This window comes from Piliocolobus tephrosceles, chromosome 20, assembly GCF_002776525.5.
Source record: "Piliocolobus tephrosceles isolate RC106 chromosome 20, ASM277652v3, whole genome shotgun sequence".
NCBI lineage: Eukaryota > Metazoa > Chordata > Mammalia > Primates > Cercopithecidae > Piliocolobus > Piliocolobus tephrosceles.
The window spans coordinates 53,307,868-53,330,163 of NC_045453.1; the positions used below are offsets into that span (position 1 = coordinate 53,307,868).

A 22,296-nucleotide genomic window follows, 5' to 3' on the forward strand; every position below is an offset into this window, starting at 1 on the left:
CACATGTTTTCCAAACTTTTATAAATTAGAAAATTTAAATACTTAATATTTATTTGGAGTATAGCATAAATCCTCATGAACTGCACTTTGTACCTCACCTTTAGGGGCATCTTGGGAATTGAATGTAGTTATAGGTCTAGAAACAAAGAGGGGTCCTGAATAGAATCAGCATCATCTTGCATGGCAACTGCCTTGGGGGAGGCCCTTAGAGTTTCCTCTGGTGATGCAGGATTAATCCCCTTAGAAGAGGCTGGAGAGGGCTCTTCTGCTGGCAAAGAACCCTTATCATAATTTAGGGGCTCAACGTCCTCAGCTTCATCAGGGTTGAAGCTGATCTCCATTCCAACTTTGAGCAACACATTCCTTCCTGGTTAATACACTGACTTTATCAGTAGACACCTTGTGAGGCTGAGGGTTCAAATTGTGTTGGTTTAGCCAGTCATGGGATGAGATCCTGCATTTGATTTTCAGTGATCTTAGTCCTAAGGCTATAGGAGATAAAGGTCTCCTTGAGGGCACAATTGCAGCTTTTAGATCAAGTATGCAGCATTTGACCTGGGAATTCAAACCGTGAGCTCATTCTTTGTTCAATGACAATAGAAGCCAATCTCTTTACTTTTGTTACTTTGCCAATCATGTTCAAAAGCATTACATACACAGTCAACAAAATCTTTGCCTCTTATAAGTGGTTGATTAGGAGTATACAATGATAATATTTTGCATATCTTTATTGACAGAGTATACCATGGACTATCTATCAGTGCCTTCTTTATTAATGGAAACAGAGTTATTTGCATCGTTAAACTTAATTGGATGAGAGAACCAATTGCAGAAACCTCAGCACCAATTCAGGAAACCCATCCTTACAATTCTTTTCCTCTAGAACCACTCTTGGGGCAAAAATCTGTATTAGTCTTGGTTCTCCAGAGAGACAGAATCAACAGTGTGTGTGTGTGTGTGTGTGTGTGTGTGTAATACCCCATCAGCTGTCCTCATTCTCAGGCCATCAGACTCAGACCAAATGAATGGGTACCCTGTGGACCAGTCAAGTTAACACATACAGTTAATTAGCATATTATGTATGGATTGAAAAAATGGCCACAGTTATTTTTCAGCTCCTCCTATTAACAGTTAGAGTCTACTTCTTTCCCACTTGAATCTGGGCAGGTATTGGGATTTGCTTTGGACAGTAAAATGTGGTCAAAGTGACAATATGCCAGTTTTGGGCCTAGGCCTTAAGAAGTCTGCTCCTGCTTTTGAGTAAGCTTCGATTAGCCTGCTAGTAGAAGAGAGACACAGGGCCCAATCACTCCTGATGTCCCAATTGCCAGCCAGCCAGCTGCCAGCCAGGTAGGTAAGACCATCCTCAGCTAGCCAGGCTTCAGTTGATCTGCTAGCTGAACACAGATACCTGCCTAAGACCAGCTGGGATCAATGGAGCCCAACGAAAATCAGCAGAAAGTTTTAGCTGACCCATAGACTTGTGAGCAGTAACATATGGTTATTGTCTCAACAGTGACTTGTTTTCAAGTCATTAAGTTTTGAAGTGGTTTGTTATGCAGCTAAAGATCACTGACCCAGATGCCTTGTCAGTCATTTTAAGTTAGAGGCATCTGCTTTGGACCATTTCCTGTGCCCTCTGAGGTGGGAATCATGAAATATGTATGGAGAAACTATTAAATCTATTATGCAGTTTATAAAACAGAAACTCTCATAAGCTGGTTCTACAGCAAGCCTGCATATATATGCATTGTCATTATAGACAGCCCTCCTCAAGAGTCCACAAATGAATTCAAACCATCAATACTCAGGGCAGGCTAGTAACACAAGATATGCCTGGAATTTTTTGTTTCATGAATGAGCAGATTGCTATATATAAGTCGTAACAGAATTGGATGAATCACTTTTTATACAGTATAGATCTCTAAAGCCTGTGGTTAGTGAAAGAACACATTCCTCCATATATCATAGCCTGGAGAATCTCCGACAAGGTTACAACCGATTGTAAAAGCGCAGGAACCGATAAGAAAACTGCTAAAAGTATAACTTAAAATGTAAACCAATTGTAATGCTGTAACCAGAAGAATTCCCTTGTTTCTCTGTAACTTTACATATCCTGTTTACATCGGGGTATAAGAAGCGAGCGCACGCATTGTTCGAGGCCCTCTTGTATGTTGTGGAACGGAGGGACCAAGTTCGAACTTGCAGTAAAGATCCTTGCCGCTTGGCTTTGACTCTGGACTCTGGTGGTCTTCTTCGGGGAATAAACGGTCTGGGCATAACATTAGGGACTTAAAATAAGGTTTCATGGGTATAACCAGAAAAAAAAAACTCATGAAAAGGAAAGAATGTGACAATGGTGGAGACCCTGAAATAGGTCTAACAAAGTAACCAAAAGCGGACAAAAAGCCATGTCCATGGTCTATCAGTCCTGCTACCAGCCTCACCTCAAAGGCACTCTAAATTTATCTGCTACTCATCTCTTGTGGCTCTCAGTCCCTCTTGCACTTACTGCCTCATTGTTCAACAAGCCAGGCCCTTAGCTCTTGAAATTTACTCTTCCTAGAAAGCTCTTCCCACAGACACCTTATGGGTCACAGAGTGCTCAAATATTTGGTCAATCATTATTCTGAATGTTTCTATGAGGGTGTTTTTGGATGAGATTAACATTTAAATCAGTAGCCTGAGCAAAACAGATTACCCTCCCTAATGTGAGAGGGCCTCATCCAATCAGTTGAAGGCCTGAATAGAACAAAAGGTTAACATTCCCCTGAGGAAGAAAGAATTCTCCTGCCTGATGGTCTCTGAACTAAGACATTAACTAAGACATTGGTTCTTTCTTTCTTTTTTTCTTTTTTCTTTTTTTTTTGACAGAATCTCACTCTGTCGCCCCGGCTAGAGTGCAGTGGCACAGTCTTAGCTCACTGCAACCTCTGCCTCCTAAGTTCAAGCAATTCTCCTGTCTCAGCCTTTTGTATTTTTAATAGAGATGGGGTTTCACCATGCTGGCCAAGCTAGTCTTGAACTCCTGACTTCAAGTGATCTGGCTGCCTTGGCTTCTCAAAGTGCTGGGATTACAGGTGTGAGCCACTGCTCTGACCAGCAGCCTGTGGCTTTTGAACTCAAACTGGGACATGTGCTCTGCAGATTTTGGACTTGCCAGCCTCCATAATCACATGAACCAATTCCTTTGCAATAAATCTCATGCACGTACACGTACATATGTAAGTGTGAATATCTCCTATTGGTTCAATTTCTCGGAGGAACTCTAATATATCTCCTTTCTGGAGGTCACCTTCTCAGTAAAGTCTTCCATAACCATCCTATTAAAACAGAAAACTATTCCCTATGCCTCTTTCTTTATTAATTCTCTGTAGCTTTTTGTTTACTACATCCAACATGCTACAACTTTACCTCTTTATTTTATCTATTGCTTGCCTATGAAAACTTAATGGGAGCAGGGATTTTTGTTCATCTTTCCCCTCACTTCCCCAGGCTTCTCCAGCATACAGGACAATGCCTGGCACATAGTATATGTGCAATAAATATTTGTTGAATGAATAAACTTGAAAAAAAAAAAAAGAAATTCAGTAGTTCAAGTGTTGCTTTTGGTCAGATATTTTTTTCTGAGCTCTGCAGATTTCACACATACAACTCATAAGAAATGTGGTTGTAATGGTCTGTGTAATTGCCACAGAGAATATTCCAGAAGGATGGGCAAGAGCATGGAAGGGAAAAAGACTTTTCAGATAACTCACCTGGAAAAGCAGACATTAGGGAAGGCATGAAGTTAGGGTATTAGATTTTTGTGGCTGCTATATTGACTTACCAAAAATTGAGTGGCTTAAAACAATAGAAATGTGTTCTTTCACAGTTATGGAGGCCAGAAGTCTGAAATCAACATGTCAGCAGGGCCATACTCCTTTGCGGGAATTGGTTCCTTGCTTCTTTCACTTTCCAGTAGCTGTCACCATTCCTTGACCTGAGCCTGCACCACTCCAGTCTCTGCCTCTGTGGACACATTGCCTCCTCCTCTTCTTCTTTCTGTGTGAAATCTCTCCCTGCCTCACTCTTCTTGGGACATACATTGATATGGTTTGGCTGTGTCTCCACCCATATCTCATCTTGAATTGTAGCTCCCATAATCCCCATGAGTAATGGGAGGGACCCAGTGGGAGATAACTGAATCATGGGGGTGGGTTTTTCCTGTGCTGTTCTCATGATAGTGAATAAGTCTCATGAGATCTGATGGTTTTATAAAGGACAGTTCCCCTGCACATGCTCTTTTGCCTGTAGCCATCTAAGACATGCCTTTGCTCCTCCTTTGCCTTCCACCATGATTGTGAGACCTCCCCAGCCATGTGGAACTATGAGTCCATGAAACCTCTTTTTCTTTATAAATTACCCAGTCTCTGGTATGTCTTTATTAGCAGCATGAGAACAGACTAATACACACATCATTGGATTTAGGGCCCACATGGAAGACTCAAGATAATCTCCTCATTGCAAAATCCTTACCTTTATAACATCTTTAAATATCTCTTTTTCCAAACAAGGGAACATTCACAGGTTCCAGGAAACAGGATAAGGACATGTCTTTTTGGGGACCACCACTCAACTCATAATGGTGAGATAAAAAATTGGATTGTGCCACGATTCCACAATGACAACCCTTGAGGTTGTTGTCCAGCTGCTGACATGGGAGTACTTTCTGAGGGATGTGGGCCTTTGTAGTCAAGATAACTAAACCCTCTCAGGGTTTCCTAAGGACTCAAACTAATCCAAATTAATAAGTAAAGCTTTAAACATTTACTTATTAAGGTAAAGATCATTTTCAGGAAACCATGTGCTGGAAGCAAGACCAAGCATTTTCTTTAAACAAGAGAGTCAGCTGTGGGTCAGGCTTTTGATTCTGATTCTTTTCTTTCCCTTCTCCTAATCTTATGATAGGGATTCTTATAATCTGGCTCAAGAGCTATCACGTGCTCTGATCCATGGAAAGGCAATACATTGCACTTTGCACTCAAATTTTTAAAATGTTATCAAGGTCATCTCTTAAGCAATCTCTTAAGCAGCACGAGGACATGCAAAGAGATCCAAGTTCAGAATTTCTGGCTGTTTTTCCTGGTGCTAGTCTCTATATCCCATGACTGTATTTTCACCTTTCCCTGATGTTCAGGAGGCTTGAAACTTTTACATGAAATTTATTTTGTTTAAAGTATTATAATGGGCAGTTTTCAGGACCAAGTGTTCCACAATTTATTTAAATATCCCATATAACCCTCCAGTTCCCTGAGTAAGTATAAACAACTATTCTATTTAAATTTTAAGACACTAAATTTTATTATAGCCAGAAATAGTTTTTGCTGTTAGAAGTGGAACCACTTAAGTCTCTGACCTTACCATTCCTAGGCCAATAAAATATCTATTAAAAGGTCATATGCCAGTGACATGTAATATCTACTAAGTGAATTCATAAGGCTGATTCTGGCATTAAAAACTCTTTGAAAATTAAACTTTCACTACCCTGGGCACTCTGCCTATGGGATAGCCCTGCTATGCAAGGAGCAATACGAAAGAAAGCTAGAAGCAGAGAAAGAAAGAAGGAAGGAAAGAAAGAAAGAAAGAAAGAAAGAAAGAAAGAAAGAAAGAAAGAAAGAAAGAAAGAGAGAGAGAGAGAGAGAGAGAGAAGGAAGGAAGGAAGGAAGGAAGGAAGGAAGGAAGGAAGGAAGGAAGGAAGGAAAGAAGGAAGGAAAGAAGGAAGGAAGGAAAGTAAGTTAAATTTCAATTGAAAATGGAGAAATATTTGTGAAATGTATTTCAAAAGTTCATTTAGCAAAATATAAATAACGAGCTGGGCATGGTGGTATGTGCCTGTAGTCCTGGCTACTTGGGAGGCTGAGGTGGGAGGATCGCTTGAGCCCAGGAGTTTCAGGCTACGGCGAGCTACAGTTGTACTACTGCACTCCAGGCTGGGTGACAGTGAGAGTTTGTCTCTAAAATAAATAAATAAGTAACAATATAAACTTTCATATTTTGGGGCTTAGTTTTTAGGAAAAAAGAGGCACATAACAATAAAATAAACTGGTGGCATTTACTCCACATCTCAATATCTAAGGTATTGAGGTCTTAGTGATGGACTCCACTATTTCCTTAAAAACTAATCAATTAATACAGTAAAATAAAATAAAGCAAATTTTTCTTAAACATGTAAGACAAACTTAGATCCAGATTGGGTGCTCTAGAGGGCTGTTTTCTGCATGGTTTGTCTCCTCTGTCATTATCCACAGGACTCTGAGTTGTAGGAATATGCCGGTGCAGAGTTGAGGCCCAGCTTCATCTCCAATAGTTGAGGCCCAGCTTCCTCTCCAATGTCATGGAAAGGGACTGTACATCCTGGGGACAGAGCCCTATGCTCCCCTATGCCACTTGGACACAGCCTGGGGAGAGAGTGACTTCCTGGGTGTATCCACATTAGAGACCCCGCTCTTTTATCATGACCTGATCTTCATACTGATGACCCCAAGACACTATACACCAAGGCCAAATAATCTAATTAGTAATAAGAGTAGGGCATTGGTAGAGTGATTTTAAAATAAGGATTGAGAGAAAGAAAGATCATCAGTTAACATGCGGTCAACGTTCTAATGCAATCTGATATGGCTGTCCATCATGTGGCAGAGAGATGTGGGGGCCAAGGAAACAGCTAGGCTACCTTCTCCTCTTGTCCAGGGTGCTGTGAATTTAAGCAGCAGTAATAGACTGATGGCAGTGGGACCTCCACCTATGAAGATCAGTGTGCTACTAAAGGCTATGTCTGAAACTCAAGGGATTCTGGACTCCCTGTGACATCTATGCAAAATCTGGGCTAGAATATACATCCTACCCAGACATACTGATGCCAGCCCTCAGACAGATTTTACTACAATGAGTACCTGGAGACTCATATTCAGTAGGTTCTGATGAGATGTTTAAATATTAAAAAAATAAATGTACAGCTTACCTTCATTTAGAAAGGGTATTTGATCTGATAAATAAAGGAAAATGAAGTAATGGGTGGGTGGTCTTGATTGTTTTCTTTATCTTCCTAATCCTTAGCTGGGGAATATTCTTTTTCTACCAAATGTGTATTGGGTGGTGCTTACCTATGCTTTCTTCTCAGAGACATAAAAGCAGAATATTGCCATTTCATGGATTACAGAACTAGCCTCCTAACAGGTTTCCTGGTTCCCCTCTCCAGTTCATTTTCCACATAACACGCAAAGAGATTCTGCTAAAACAAAAGCTGGAGCATGTCCTCTCAATGGCTGCTCCTGTCTTCTGGATAAAGCGTCAAGCTCTTGATGCTTCTTGCAATGGTCTTGCATGCTCTGGTCCCGTTATGGTTTCCCTTGGTCTCAGTTCTTTTCATTGGAATGGACTTCTTTCTGATCCTGCAATGTTCCCTTTGCCTTAGACCAGCTACATCTGCTGTTCCCTCTGACTTGAACCCCCTCCTACGAATTCTAAGAGTTCTCATTCCTACTCACACATCTCTTATATTGACTTAAGATTCACATCCTCTGGAAATGATGTGCAGTGAAGCTAAGACCCTGTTTTATATTAGTAGTAGGCCATCTCTTGGACCAGCAGTTATAAATCAAAGACCACTGGTAGTGTAAGTACTTTGAAAAGAGATTTAGGATTATATATGTAGACATTCTGAAGCAATTATCAAAGATATGTTGGCTTTGTAATATTTTCTGACAGAATCATCTCTTTGGCACTGGATACTCTATGCAGCAAAAATATCCATCAAGTCCAAAGCTGCCACTGCGTGCTTCAGAGCTTTCAAGAATAATTTCAAAATCCTTTTAGTCAGGCAAATTTTTACTTTGAGTACTTTTTATTTGGTTTTAAAACCTAATGATCTATACATTGCTGAACAGTTTGTTCTACCCTCTCTACTCTTTAATATTAAATTGAATTAAATAAACAAGACACATCAATGAGAAATCCAAATGTCAAAATGACTGATTTTTAGCTCCTTTTGGCTAGAAAATATCAGTCCATGGACCCTCTCCTGGCATGCATTGCCAGGGCACTCTGTACTGAAGCAATGAGAAGTCTTCAAATCCATCTACAAAATACTCCAGAAAGCATCTCTTAACTAAGGACGTACAGAAAGACAGTACAAACCAAACGTGTGTAAGGATTGGGCTCAGAAATCCTTTTAAAATCTAGAAGTCTAAGTGCTCATATTCTACACACGAAGGTGTTCATCTGAATTATCCCCCACTGGTCAATGGGCGGAACTGTTGCAGGGAGGTCAGCAAGCACACACTGAGGAGATGGGAACTGGGAACTTGCATTTGTGCCTGAACCTGAGCAATGCCCAAGAAACTTGAACAGCACTCTTTTGGGGTCATGGACTTTTCCTGATGATTTACTCCTTTGGAGGCAGTTCTGCTTGTGGCTAATGCTGAGGAATTAGAGGCTTACATAAGATGTATTCCAGGAGGATTTTTTTCCTAACATTTTGTTACGAAAATCTTTACACATATAGAAGGGTTGAAAGCATTTTACAGTAGACACCCATATACTTACCACACAGATTCCACCAGTAGCATTTTACCATATTTGCTTTAGCATATGTCTATATCATTTATGCTTTTGGGTGCATTTCAACTTCAAAGGAAGTTGCAGGTATCAATAAGAATACTTTATTTTATGTGTTATTAACTAGGTTTCATGAGGATTAAGAAGTGGGCTCTGCAACACAAGCATGATTCTCTTTCTAGACCATTAATTCCACTGGGCCTAGGAATTCCCTGGGTGTCCCTTAAGGGAATCTATGCAGGATAAAGCCATGCATTTCATCTCTTCCTAAAGAACTACTTATACATATATCAGGGAAGAACATAAAAGGTGTTTTTTCTCCCTACTCCCCATACAATCTTGTCCATCAACATTATCAAATGGATTGGCAGGGCTCCCTAGAGTGCTTTGTCATGGAACCAGTCAATTCGTAGGTAGAGAAGACACCATCCTAGTTCTGCAGAAATTCTCAATAGCTCTTATTCTGATAGGGAATGACTTAATGAAGTTCTTGCATGTATTTAAGCCTGTGCCAGTAAGAGACAATGTATTCTTATTAGTGAGCTCATCCTCAAGAGATGGGAAGACAGCAGCTGTAATGAGAGCAGCTTGTGTCTGGACTGGCTTGGGTCTCACTGCAAAATAATTTTCCATTGTCTTAGGCATTTGCCTAAGATAATGTTATATATATTAAAAAAATAATAATTGGTATTGTTGTCAAGAGAGTAGCTGAATTTCCTTTCATATTGTCAAACTTTTGAGAGGACTTAAGTTGCCTTTTACAATGAGGAAGATGGTGAATTACAGAGAGATGTGAGCTTTTCGGAGTATCCTAAAAAAACCTGCAAAGACCCTGAGAAAGCTGAGGGTTTGATGGAGCCTTTTGGATACATGTTAAAGACTATTGCCAATATTTCCAGAGCTTTCACCCCAATCCACCATCACATCCCCAAATACAGGATATCCCACAGCCATCAAACCAGGGCATGAATTCTAGATACACTTTCCCTTCTCCTTATTGATTTCATTTTCCAAATCTATACACAACATTTTTCATGAAAGTAATGCGTGATACTACTCCTTTCCTTCCTTTAGCCCAAGAGTTAACAAACTTTTCTTAAAGAGGCAGAGAGTACATATTTTAGACTTTGCAGACTATAAAGTCTCTGCACAACTACTCAATGCAGCTGTTGTAGCATGAACTCATAGACAATGAGTAATGGAATGGGCATGGCTGTGCTCAATAGAAATTTTAAGGACACCAAAATTTGAATCTCAAATGATTTTCACGTGCTCTGAAATATTCTTCTTCTTTTGATTATTTTTCAATCAGTTCAAAATGTCAAAATCATTCTTAGTGCACTAGCTGTGCAGAAAGAGGCATTGGCCTGGATTTGAACCCTGTTCTTGTTTGGCACTATTCAATAGAATCGTCTGTCATTGTGGAAAAGTTGCATATTGGCATGTCAAATACCATAGCCACTAGCTACATGGGAATACTGAGCACATGAAATGTGGCTAGTGTGACTGAGAAACTGAATTTCAAATTTTATTCAATTTTTCAATAACATATTTAAATAGCCCTGTATGACTAGTGTTCACCACCTTGGACAGTACAGCTCCATAATTTTCTTTCCTATTAACTTGAAAAAACGGTCTTATCTCTTGCCTACATTAAAATGGACCCCCAAATCCTTTCCTTTGCTGCTTAAGTGATACAGCTATAACTCTGCAGAGTCAACAGTTGATGTCTTGATTTTATATATTACATAGCAAACACAGGGAAACACACATAGCACATGAAAATGCCCATACTGCACATGTGCATGAGTGCATATGATCCTGATATAGCTCTTCATTGGTATTCCATCACTTCCAAATTCAGTGAACAAATAATCATGGGGAAAAATGCCTACCTCTTAATAAGGATAGTCCCCTCCTATTCAATGTCTATTATAAAAAATGCAGTATTGGATAATGAAAGCTATCATATAGTATAAACTTAAACTTTTGTGGTGGTTTCCTTAATTACTTGTCACAAAATCCTATACCTCTTTTAGACAGCTTGCAATAATGAACTTGCAAAACTGACCTAAGAGATGTCATCATGTGAAATCCGCAAAGTGATCATTTCCAAGTAAATGACAGTACATAAACTCTAGGGCATCTTAAATCAAATCTCAGCACTTCATGCTGAGCTCACAGGTCAAGGCCAGAGAAGCTGACCAGTGAAACACAAAAGCATAAAATCACTATTATTTAAATGGTTTTGGTAACAATCATTTAGCATACCTGTAAAGTCTTATTCATTACAAAATGATGCAATTATATTTTTCATCTTGATTAAACCCATTTAGAGTGAAACTTCTATCATCATTGGCAAAGATGATTTTGGGTTAACTAAGGAAATTCTAGAGTGAGAGATGAGTGACAGTTGTCTGTCATGGGTAACACAAAACAATAGGGAAGGTTAAGTTAATGGTGAGAAAATAAACACTTGCCCTTACAATCCTAGTGCTGAGTTTAGAATAATCCCAGGCCTAGTTGCTCCTTGAAAACTCTCCATGGCTTCAGCTGAGGCCTTCTTTTCTTTGTCATGCTATATTCTCTCCACTTTCCTTCCATTTTTATATGTATGATTCACAAACCTTTTATCTCCAGCTAAGACTTCTCTTCTCAAATCCAAAGTGGTACATTTAGCCATCTATATGACTTCTCCAGATGCCTCAAAACATCTCAATCATACTATGTCCAACGTTGCTGTCATGGTTCCCTCCTCCTCATCCCCAGTTTGGCAGTTTGACACCTAGCCCAGGAATAGGTGTCAAAATCCACTCAGTTGCACAAACCACATGCCTAGGCAATTCCTTGACTCCTCCCTTTCCCTGTACCCTACAGTCAATCTGGCTCCAGGTCCTGCCTCTCACATCCTTCTGCCTCTCTCCATCACCACTGTCATAAACCGACTCCACACTGCCAATGTCTCTTGCCTGCACTAACATAATATCCCTAGCTAATCTTTTGCATCCTGCTTGTCCCTTCTCTCCTTTAATTTGCTCCCCACATCAATCAATAAAAATATTTTCAAAGCCTAACTCTGATAATATCACTTCCTTCAGCCAGCCTTAAGTCTTTTTTTTTTTTAGACAGAGTTTCACTATTGTTGTCCAGGCTGGAGTGCAATGGCGCGATCTTGGCTCACTGCAACTTCCGCCTCCCAGGTTCAAGCGATTCTCCTGTCTCAGCCTCCCGAGTAGCTGGGGTTACAGGCGCATACCACGACATCCAGCTAATTTTTGTATTTTTAGTAGATACGGGGTTTCATCAAATTGGGCAGGCTGGTCTCAAACTCCCAACCTCAGGTGATCTGCCCTCCTCGGTCTCCCAAAGTGCTGGGATTACAGGCGTGAGCCACCACGCCCGGCTGGCCTTAAGTCTTATTAGGATAAAAGCCAAAATTGTTAATGCAGCAGCCAAGGCTTTATGGGTTTCATTTCTGTCTACCTTTCTGGCTCCACTGGATACTCTTTTCCTGATACTCTTTGGTCTATCTACCATGACTCTTCAGTTCCTTGCACACACTATGGTCCCTCCTATCACAGGGACTTTGCGTGTATTATTATCTGTATCTGAAAGGGTTTATCTTCGTCCACACACACACTCTTTCTCACTCTACCAGACCTTATTACCATTTACCTAGTTAATTCCTACTCAACCTTTGGCTCTTAGTTCAAACATCACTTGCTCCAAGATGTTCTGTCTGATCTTCAATCCCCTATACCTACTTCACTCAGAGCAGTCTGGGTTTTCCTGGCACCATGCTCCTTTCTTTCAGAGAACTTGTCTGGGTTTGTAGCTAGACAATTAGTTCATGTGACCATTTGTTTATTGCCTCCTTCTCTCCTTTTCTGGGGGGATAAATTCCACTGGAGCAGGGACAATGTCTACTTTTTACCAAGTATGGTTTCCCCAGAACTTGGTCACTGGCATATTGAATACATTCAAGAAACGTGTGAATGGATAAAATGAGTACAGTGAGGACCTGGGGATAGTGTAGGTGAGTCTATGGTGGCATCTGGGGTTGGGAAGGGATATAATGCCAACCTTCCTTGCAAGCCCAAGCTACTCCAATGATGTTTCACCTCTGTGGACAGTGTTGACCCATGAACTCAATATCCAGACATCAACCAATATCCAGGATGTTATGGGGTATGTGTTATGATTGGCTTACTAATTTATTCCTCCCTTCCTCCAAGTCACTTTTCTATTCTTATTCTCAATTTTCCCCTTATCTCATATTCCTCAATTATTTTTTATGGATTTTTATCTTTCAGTGCTGCATGCATTATTATTATCTGTATTCCTTCTCTGAGACCAAAACTACCTTTTAATAAATAACATTTATAATTATAACTTATTTATCCCAACCCTCATTGTACTGCTAAGCCTCGAAAATCCAAGCTGAGATTCAATCCTGGTGGCTAAATGACAACACAGTAGCCAGCTGGATATGTAAGCCTCATTGTCTCAGTAGCATTATTCTTGTTTTGCCCTTAAGGCTACTTGTAGTTTCTATCACATACTTCCTGCCATTCCTGAGTTCCCCTGAATTTCTGGGCCTGCAATAAAATATGGATTAATAAAGCAAAAACAGGACCTATTCAAATTCTAGCATCCAATGAAAATAAAAGACAGAGAAAGCATGCAGCCAGCATTTAAACCTGTGCTTTGATATCTTAGGATTTACCATGAAAATATTTTTCTGGGAACAGGTTCTGGAGTCTGTGCTTAGTGTATCTACTCTTTTTCCCAATGTACCCTTTCCAGAGATATATTTGTATCCATCTGACATTGATTCATGCAGCCAGATGGCAAAGGACAGAGTTGGACCACTCTAGGCAATGTGTGCCCTACTTACGGGCCCAACAATCTGTAGTCTAATACTAAATAAAGGTATTGGGCCTTTAAGTTTCAAAAAACGCAATTTTGTTTGTTGGTTATCTTACATGTAGCAGGGACAGTCTGAATGCTGGATGTATCAATTCCAACAAGCAAGGGGATAAGATGTTAAACTGATTCCCCAAGGCTGGATAGAGAGAAGTATAGTGGGTGTCATTGCCAACCCTGTGAGATGCTGACAAAGCCACTGAGAACCAGGAGTAAATGTTTAGGAACCTAAGGAACAAATTCCTTATCACCGGCAGACAATTGTAATGACCTTGTGATACGGTGGGAAGTGTCCCAGGGTATTCAGAATGTGTAAGATCTTCAGGGGCCTTCTGAACTATCTAAAAGAGATGGTAGAGGCATTCCTGTGCGGAAGGTGTTAGTGCCGAGAGCTTGTTCCCTGACGGAAACAGGGTAAAAAATCAAAGGGATATAAACTGAATCGGAGCCTTCCATAGAAACAAAGATGTCACTAGGGAATGTGCTCTCACATCAAGACATATCAGTTCAGAATGGCCTTGTTCAAAAATGGCCACAGGTATGTCAAATCAAATATCAATAGTTCAAGTTCTCACATCAGTGTGCATTTGTTCATAGACCATTTATTTGTGCCAATGTTAAATATGCCAATGTCCCACTAATAGCTTAATTACTATATATTCAGAATGATTTTTGATATGTGATAAATCTTTACGTTCTGTCCCACTTCAGAAACATCTTGGTAATTCCTGGGTCATTGCTTTACCATAAAAATTTTGAAATCAGCTTGTCAAATTCTACAAATGTTGACTTTTTTTGGTACTGCATTTAATCTATAGATCAATTTGGGAGAATTTTTTTTTTTTTTTTTTTGAGACTGAGTCTTGCTCTGTCATCCAGGCTGGAGAGTGCAGTGGCACAGTCTTGGCTCACTGCAGCCTCCACCTCCTGGGTTCAAGCAATTCTGCTGCCTCAGACTCCCAAGTAGCTGGGATTACAGGCACACACCACCACACCCAGCTAATTTTTGTATTTTTAGTAGAAACGGGGTTTCATCATGTTGGCCAGTACTTATTTTTATGTTATTGGCTCTTCCAATTCATAAGCATGTTGTAATAGACCTTGTTTGATGTTATACCCAATAATAACTTTACTTGTTATGATGTTATATATTTTTAAAGTTATACTAGCTGCCTGTTGCTTATCTATGGAAATGAAATGCATTTTTATAAATTAGTTTTATAGGCAGCATATTTGCTAACTCATTAATTAACTTATCTGTAGATTATTCTGAATAGTTATTCACATCATTTGCAAATATTTTTTCACTTAATATCTAAATATTATATCTTTTATTTATTCTTCTTGTCTTATTGCATTGGACAGAAAGGGATAGTAGTGGGTATCCTTTTCTAAAGAGAATGTTTTAATTATAAGGTTTTCCTTGGATTTTGCCTTTGGTTTTTGAGTTTCACACACACATACGTTAGTAAAGTTTCTAATTGTGTTGTCTTATTCAAATCTATACTGTGACAATATTTATTTGCAGTTTTCTTGATGCATCAATTACCGAGAGAAGTGTGTTGAACATTTTTGACTACAGAGGTAGATTCAGTATTGTCAATATTTTTACTATACATATTGTGAGAGTACATAATTATGTGCACATAAGTTTAAAATTGTTATATGCTCTTGGAGAACTAAACATTTTGTCATTATTTAACAGTTTACTTTGTTTTTGCCTTAACGTCTATTTCATTTGATAGGAACATAGCTGAAGCAGGTTTCTTTTGGTATTTGCATGGTATATTTTTTGTTTCCTTTATACTTACAAGTTTTCTAAACTCCTATACTCCATACATGTCTTTTTGAAGCAGCATATTGCTGAATTTAAAAAATAAATACAAGCTGACAATCTTTGATATCTGAAAATGGAACATTTTTGCATATGCTGTAATTACTGATACTAATGGATTCATTTTTATGCTTTCTATCTTTTACTTTCCTTTCTGTGCTTAATTCCCCCCCACTTTTTGCTTTCTTTTGTATTATATTTTCATCCAAATATGGATGAAAGCAAGAAAATATTTTCATCCAAATATGCTTCAACATTTTTAGTCAGTTGCTCTTAATATTCTGTTGCTCATAATTCCAAAATCTCAAGTTGTTAGGGCTTATTCTGCTTTCATTTTTGCTCATTCTCACTCATGGACTTTCTTTGTAATCTCATATTTTTCCCTCTGTAATTTATGGTTTGTTCTTTTACTCTTTTAGCAGCATTGGATGTTTCAATATTTATCACATCCTAGCATTAATCAATATTTGCCCTCTTCCTGAACATCACAAAGACTTAGAGTGCTTTAATACCAATTATCTCTTTTAAATTGATATTATATTATTTTATGTTTTACTTCTATTTTTATTTAACTCCATAACACATTGTTAGTCTTTTATATCATGAATGTTAATTTATATTTATCTACCCATTTACAATTTTCTTTGGTCTTTGTTCTGACTTTCCATCTGGGGTCATCTTTTCCTCTGACTAGTATATGGAGATACCGTTTCCTTTAGTGAAGAGTTGCTGGTGGGAAACCCTCAGTCGTCACTGTACCCTCGCTCCCCATGTCCTGTCTTCCTGGCTGTGCTAAAAATGTCTTTATTACTTTCATTGTTAAATGATACTTGGGTTTCTGGAACTTAAATATGATATATTTAGATATGGCATTGTTTAAAATATACTATGCTTGAGATTTCTTAATCTATGAATTTGTGACTCTATGAATTAATCCAGAATTAATTTTATTAATTCTGAAATATAACCTCTTCAAATAATCTCCTGTACCTTTTTGCTCTCACCCCTTCTTCTCATTCTATCCTTCATGCCTCTTGATCTCTCTACCATATTTTCCATATCTTTGATACTTTGCTATATTCTTGGTAATTATACAGATCTCTAAAAATTTACTAATTCTCTTTCTGTTGCTATAACTATGCATTGTATTTTAAATATATTTTTCACTTACAGAGAATCAATCTGTTTGCAAATGTGCTTCATCACTTTTTTAGTCAGTTGCTCTTTACTCATATTGTCAACCTTAAAAGTACTTGCTTAATATTCTGTTTCTCATAATTCCAAAATCTCAAGTTTTTGTATGGGTCATTCTGCTGTTATTTTTGCTCATTCTCACTCATGGACTTTCTTTGTATTCATTGTGATTGCTTTCATGTGGTGACATTTCCTGGAACTTTGTCTGTAGTCATAGTTTAGGTCTGGTTTAAAGACGGGTTCCTTTTTAAACAAGCCGATTAATTATGTCAGGAGCCTACAGGATTTCCAGAATGAGATAGATTGAAACTAAATCTGTTTGTTTTCGGTATTCCAGAATTTTCCAGTTTGGAGCCTAAGCATGGGTCATTTCTTTCTTGTTGCTGGCCACTCGGTTTGGCCCTTCAGTCTGGCCCTGAGTTTGTCAGGTGGGGTGAATTCAGGCTTCAAACCCCCAGTGAGAACCAGCTTGCAATCACGAATTCTCAGGGAGAATTTTTTCCTCCTGTATTCTACACCAAGTTTCAATACCAAGTTCTACCATGCTGACCCTGATAGACACTTTCAAGATAAAGGACAGCTTGACTGCTCTGCTCACCTCTCTGGTACCTGCTTCCACTTGGACCTTGTCCTCTGAGCATTCCCTACTTTTTTCCCATTCACTGATGCATTTAAACACACTTTAAAAAGTTATACAGAGTTTTCATTGGAAACTCAGGTCTCTGTTTTGTTTTCTTGATATTTTGTTATCTTAGATTATATCAGCAACAGATGTGGCATTTTCTATGGCAGAGGGAAACAGGTGACTTCAGGATTGCTTCAGAATCACTGTAATTCTACTAAGAACCAATCAAGTTTGAAGGGCTCATTAACAGAAATGTGATGATATCAAGAGACTATAATGGCTCCTTTTAGCCTGAATTGGATTTCTTTTTAAAGACAGAAATAGAAAGGGCATTTGAAAGAAGTGGATCCAGATAACAGTTAGAGGAAAGTTTAGAATTTCAAACAAGCTCTCATTTAAAACTAACTTTTATCAGTAATGGGTTATTTTGCATTAACATGAAGAATACTTGTAATCACCCAGATAATACATAAATACATTATTTCAGTAAACACATGCAAACAAACAATATGGATAGCTGCAAAGCTATCCTTTGGCCACCTCCCTAATCCCAGTCCCCTCCCTCAGGTTAACCATGGTTTAAGTTTGGTGTGTAAATGTCCAGAAATTCTCTGTTTATTCATATTCATATATATGCTTATAGAAAGAACAGAATTTGTTTTGCATTTTAGAAAAACATATAGATGGTACAGTATTTTGTATGTCTGAACAAGTTTTTGTTCTATTCTCTGGCTTGATAGTATGGCTTTAGAATCCCCTGCTTTGCTTTACTCTTCAAACTTTCATTTTCTGTAGAGATGCCTGATCTCATTCTGACTTTCCATTTGTGAGTGGTAGTTTTTGTCCTGGAAATGTTGAAAAAAATTCTTTGTTTTTGGTATTCCAAAATTTTCCAGTTTGGAGCCTAAGCATGGGTCATTTCTTTCTTGTTGCTGGGCACTCACTTTGGCCCTTCAGTCTGGTAATTAACATTCTTCAGTTGTGAAAATGTTTCGTATAATATTTCTTTGATAATTTACTTCCCTTGGTTTTCTCTTTCCAGTGCCCCTCTCAGTTGCGATCCTGTGCTCTGGGCACGTAGCTGTATCTCCTGTTTTTTTTTTTTTTTTTTTTTTTTTCCCTAAAAGATCAGTTCCTTCCCATTTATTTGCTTTTAAATATTTATTGATCTCTTATACTGGTGTCTCACCTTTCGTATTCTTTGCCACTGTTTTACTTTTCTCTTCACTACCATTTTATAAGATATCATTAAATATCACCTCCAGAAATCTTTGCCACAATCCTCCTTAGGAGTCTCTATAAACAGGTTATATAATACATGTTCTATTAATATATCTTATGGTTTCTGTTATTTTGTGTCATATTATACATAATTAGATAGATAGATATTATTGATGCTATAGAGGAAAACTATTGATTTTCAAATTTCAAACTGCATCTAGCCCCTAACTAAATTATTTTCTTTTATATGTTTTCAATTGTTTTATGATCAGAACATAATTTTTTAATAGATATTTCTAGATCTTGTGTTGCACTGTAACTCACTAAGATGCAATATGGTTGGGAGAAGAGAGTGGTTGAGTTTGAGGCACGGAGTACAAAGCAAGGAGGCTGGAGATTAGACTTCGGACCCGGCCCTACCACTGCCTATAAGTGGACTTCTCTGGGCCTCTTTCCACATTGGCTAAATGAAAGCATCAGCTCAAATTGTGTCAAAACCACCTCTTACCATCTATGTAATTTTGTGAAATTTTATACCTTAGGTCTGTCAGGGTTAGCAATGGCTCTTTTATCCCACCATTGCGTGATTAGAAGTTTAACTTGCCCATGGCCCATCAGTTCACTTTTGTGTGAGTAATAAAAATAGCAGAGCATGGCACTACAGTCTGAACACCAGATATCGCCAGAAGTCAGTCCAGTGGAAAAATCCTCTATTAAGGAAGAGAAGATAAATCTGAAGAACTGTCATTCCTGAACACTGGAGGTAATTAAAGCAAAGCCCTCAAGGTTATGTCATCAATTTTTCAATTAATATGCCTCCCTCCCCCTTTAATTGTGTATAAATTCGTAACAGCTGAAAATGAATAAAGGAAAGAACACAGAGAAAAGAAGACTGGAACAAACAATGAAGCAGTGCAGCAATTACCCGTTTACCTGACATCTGCACAGTAGAGAAGGGAAGCACATGATCTGAAATCAAAGGGGACTGGGTTTTTTAAATAATGGACATTACACCTGTATAGTTAGTGTGGGTTGCTATGCAGCAAGACACAATCAAGTCTGCTCATTGGGGAATCTGTTTGCTAAGAAAAGGAAAAAGACTGGAGACTAGATTTCTGGCCTGGCCCTATTCCTGCCTGTAAGTGGACCTCTTTAGGCCTCTTTCCACATCTGTTAAATGAAGGTGTCAGTCCAACTTATGTAAAAACCATAGCAATAGATTAACAAATGTAAGAGATTAGTAGTACATATGATACAAAATGCAAAGAGAGTAAGGATATTTATGGGCACCCATCCTTCCTACCTGTTATTGTTTCATAATATAATTTCATGGACAATAAAAATACCAACATAAGCTTCTTTAGTTTAGAGAACTGTACCAAAAGCAATGAGTAAACCTGCTTTTTAAATATGTTTACACACGCACACACACACACGCAAGTACATACCATAGGTGGATAGGTGGATGGAAGAATGGATGGATGGATGGATGGATGGATGAATGGATGGATGGATGGATAGATGGAACACTACTTATAAATCCCTGTCCTCCAATTTTAAGACAGAAAAGATGTTAAAAGGAAAGAGTTATTTTCTACTCTACTCTTTGATAAGTGAGTGACTATTGTAATTTCAAGATTGGAAATCTAGGTGTTAAAATCATTCTCGAAATGCAATCTTTAGGTTTCTCAACTAAATTAGCTTCAACCCTTAGATAGAATGTTCCAAAAGGCCAGAATCCTGTCAGAACAAGGATAGAAGCATAATGCCATCGACGAACACCACACACATCTCTACTCTGCATCTTGGGCTCTTGTAAAATCTCACACAATACCTTTTTCACATTTAATTTTGCTAGTAAGACTTAAATACTGAGGGACTGTGGAAATAAGACTGATCATGATAAAGCTCTGACTAATACATCTAAGAATATAATGAGGCACAGAATTTAAATACAAAGAAAACATCATTCTAAAACTCCCAGCTGAGCCCCACTTCTGGTAGTCACATCAGGGCAGAAGAAAAACCTACAAATCACATAGGAAGCTTTGTTCACACTGGACCCTTGCTGGGGCAGGCATTCACCTATTAATCCTCTACAGGAGAAATCAATTGAAATACCACTAGAGATGTCAAAAACCAGTTTGTCTATTAGGAATATTTGATTTTATTCATTAATATTTATTTATTTAAAACATAATCTTGCTCTGTTGCCCTGGCTGTGCAGTGGTGTGATCATAATTCACTGCAGCCTGGAATTTCTGGGCTCAAGTGTTCCTCCCGCCTCAGCCTCCTCAGTAGCTGGGACTACAGGCATGTGCTACCATGCCCAGCTAATTTTTAAAACTTTTTTGTAGAGATAGGGTCTCACTATGTTGCCCAGGCTGTTTTCGATTTCCTTGGCTCAAGCGATCCTCTCACTTCGGGCTCCCAAAGTGCTGGGATTATATGCGTGAGCTACCGCGCATGGTCCTCATTCATTTTTATAATGAACCCACCACACCCCAATGTTTCCTTCTGCCCCCTTTATTATGATGGTTGCGTTTTCTTTGTGTGTGGTGAAATAGTTTACTTTAGAGCTGGTCTTACTAAGATATTCTGAGATTTTACGTATGAAACAGACATTTAAAAAAAAAAAAAACAGATTTCTGAATGTAACAGCAGAATTGAGTCTCTCTTTCAGCCATGAAATAGCAAACATTTTTTTCCTCTAAAAAATGTGAGTTTAAAGGCTTTGCTTAAAAATCTTGCCAAAGCTTTCCATGAGTAGATTTGCTAGAGAAATGTATTAGAGAAAACAGGAAAATGCAGGCTCCACCTAAGCCAGTGTGCCTTTTGTTCCATGTGACCTAATGTTCATGAGACTGCTTGTTATTCACCTCATTACAAACATCTATCTGTCACAGCAGGTGTTGGGTCAGGAGAGGACACGGTGTCCAGGAAACCTGAAATCAGGTTAGAAACCTCCCAGGCGACCAATTCCCTTTCAATTGACTCTGAGTAGCTGGCACTGCCTACCACACAGTCCCTGGGCTGCCTGCTCGGGAAATGGCTATAATTTAAGTCACAGCGGAAACACTTCTCAAACCACTCTCCCAGAGGGCGTAGGAGCCACACTTCCCATGACAGGAAGGGAAGCTGCCCTAGCCTTTCCAACTGTTAAAGGAAATACACAATTTCCTTATGGTTTCTTCAACATTTCACTCCCCACAGGATTGGTTTTACACGTTTTTTGCATGAGTCAGTCCCTTTGGGTAAAGTTGAAGCTTGTAAAGTTGTCCTTCCCGTTTTCAGCTCCCCAAAACGGTGGGTAAATCTATTCAGGAACTCAGTGTGTCTTCTAAGAGGGAGAAAGGCACAGGCTTACACCTGCCAGGCTGCTCTCTGCATCCTCACAGGTCTGTGCTGTGAAATGGTTGGCCTAGATTGCTCCATGGATGAAAGACTGCTGGCCATTTGGGGTGAGATGCCCTGGTAGAGTCTGGCAAAGTCCACTCATTACTTGAGTCCAGCTGACTTCAGTTATGAAGTCATCACCAGAGGGAGCGTCTTTGTCTTGTCCCCAGCTTTCACCAGCCCCCGCTCACACCAGCCTCTGCTTACACCACCATCTCCAATCACCGGGACATGCAAGAGCTTTCCTGTCCATTCTAAGACACGCAAGATATGAGGAGTCATGAGCCTGCTCCAGAATCTTCCAGATTTTTGCCTGGAGGGTAGAAGTCAGAGAGGTACATACAAAGTCTCATTTCCTGCTCCACTCTCTCTCTCGCCTTCTTCTTCCAACAATTCCAAGGCCTGGGGGAAACGGGGGCAGGCTTTCTTCTTTTTCTATGTCCTATCCTGAGTTATGTCATCTTTGGGGACATAGCTAGCAAGGCTCTAGCCCCCTAGACCT

General features: G+C 39.0%; 1 protein-coding gene and 1 non-coding gene across 3 annotated transcripts in view; both read right to left on the minus strand.

Moving 5' to 3' along the window:
* PLCB1 (phospholipase C beta 1) overlaps window positions 1–22,296 on the minus strand; it is a 784,598-nt gene that overhangs the window by 59,472 nt on the left and 702,830 nt on the right. The window lies entirely within an intron of this gene.
* On the minus strand, window positions 6,248–6,478 carry LOC111546537. The gene has a single exon (XR_002732806.1). It is a non-coding gene; the product is annotated as a small nucleolar RNA SNORA73 family (small nucleolar RNA).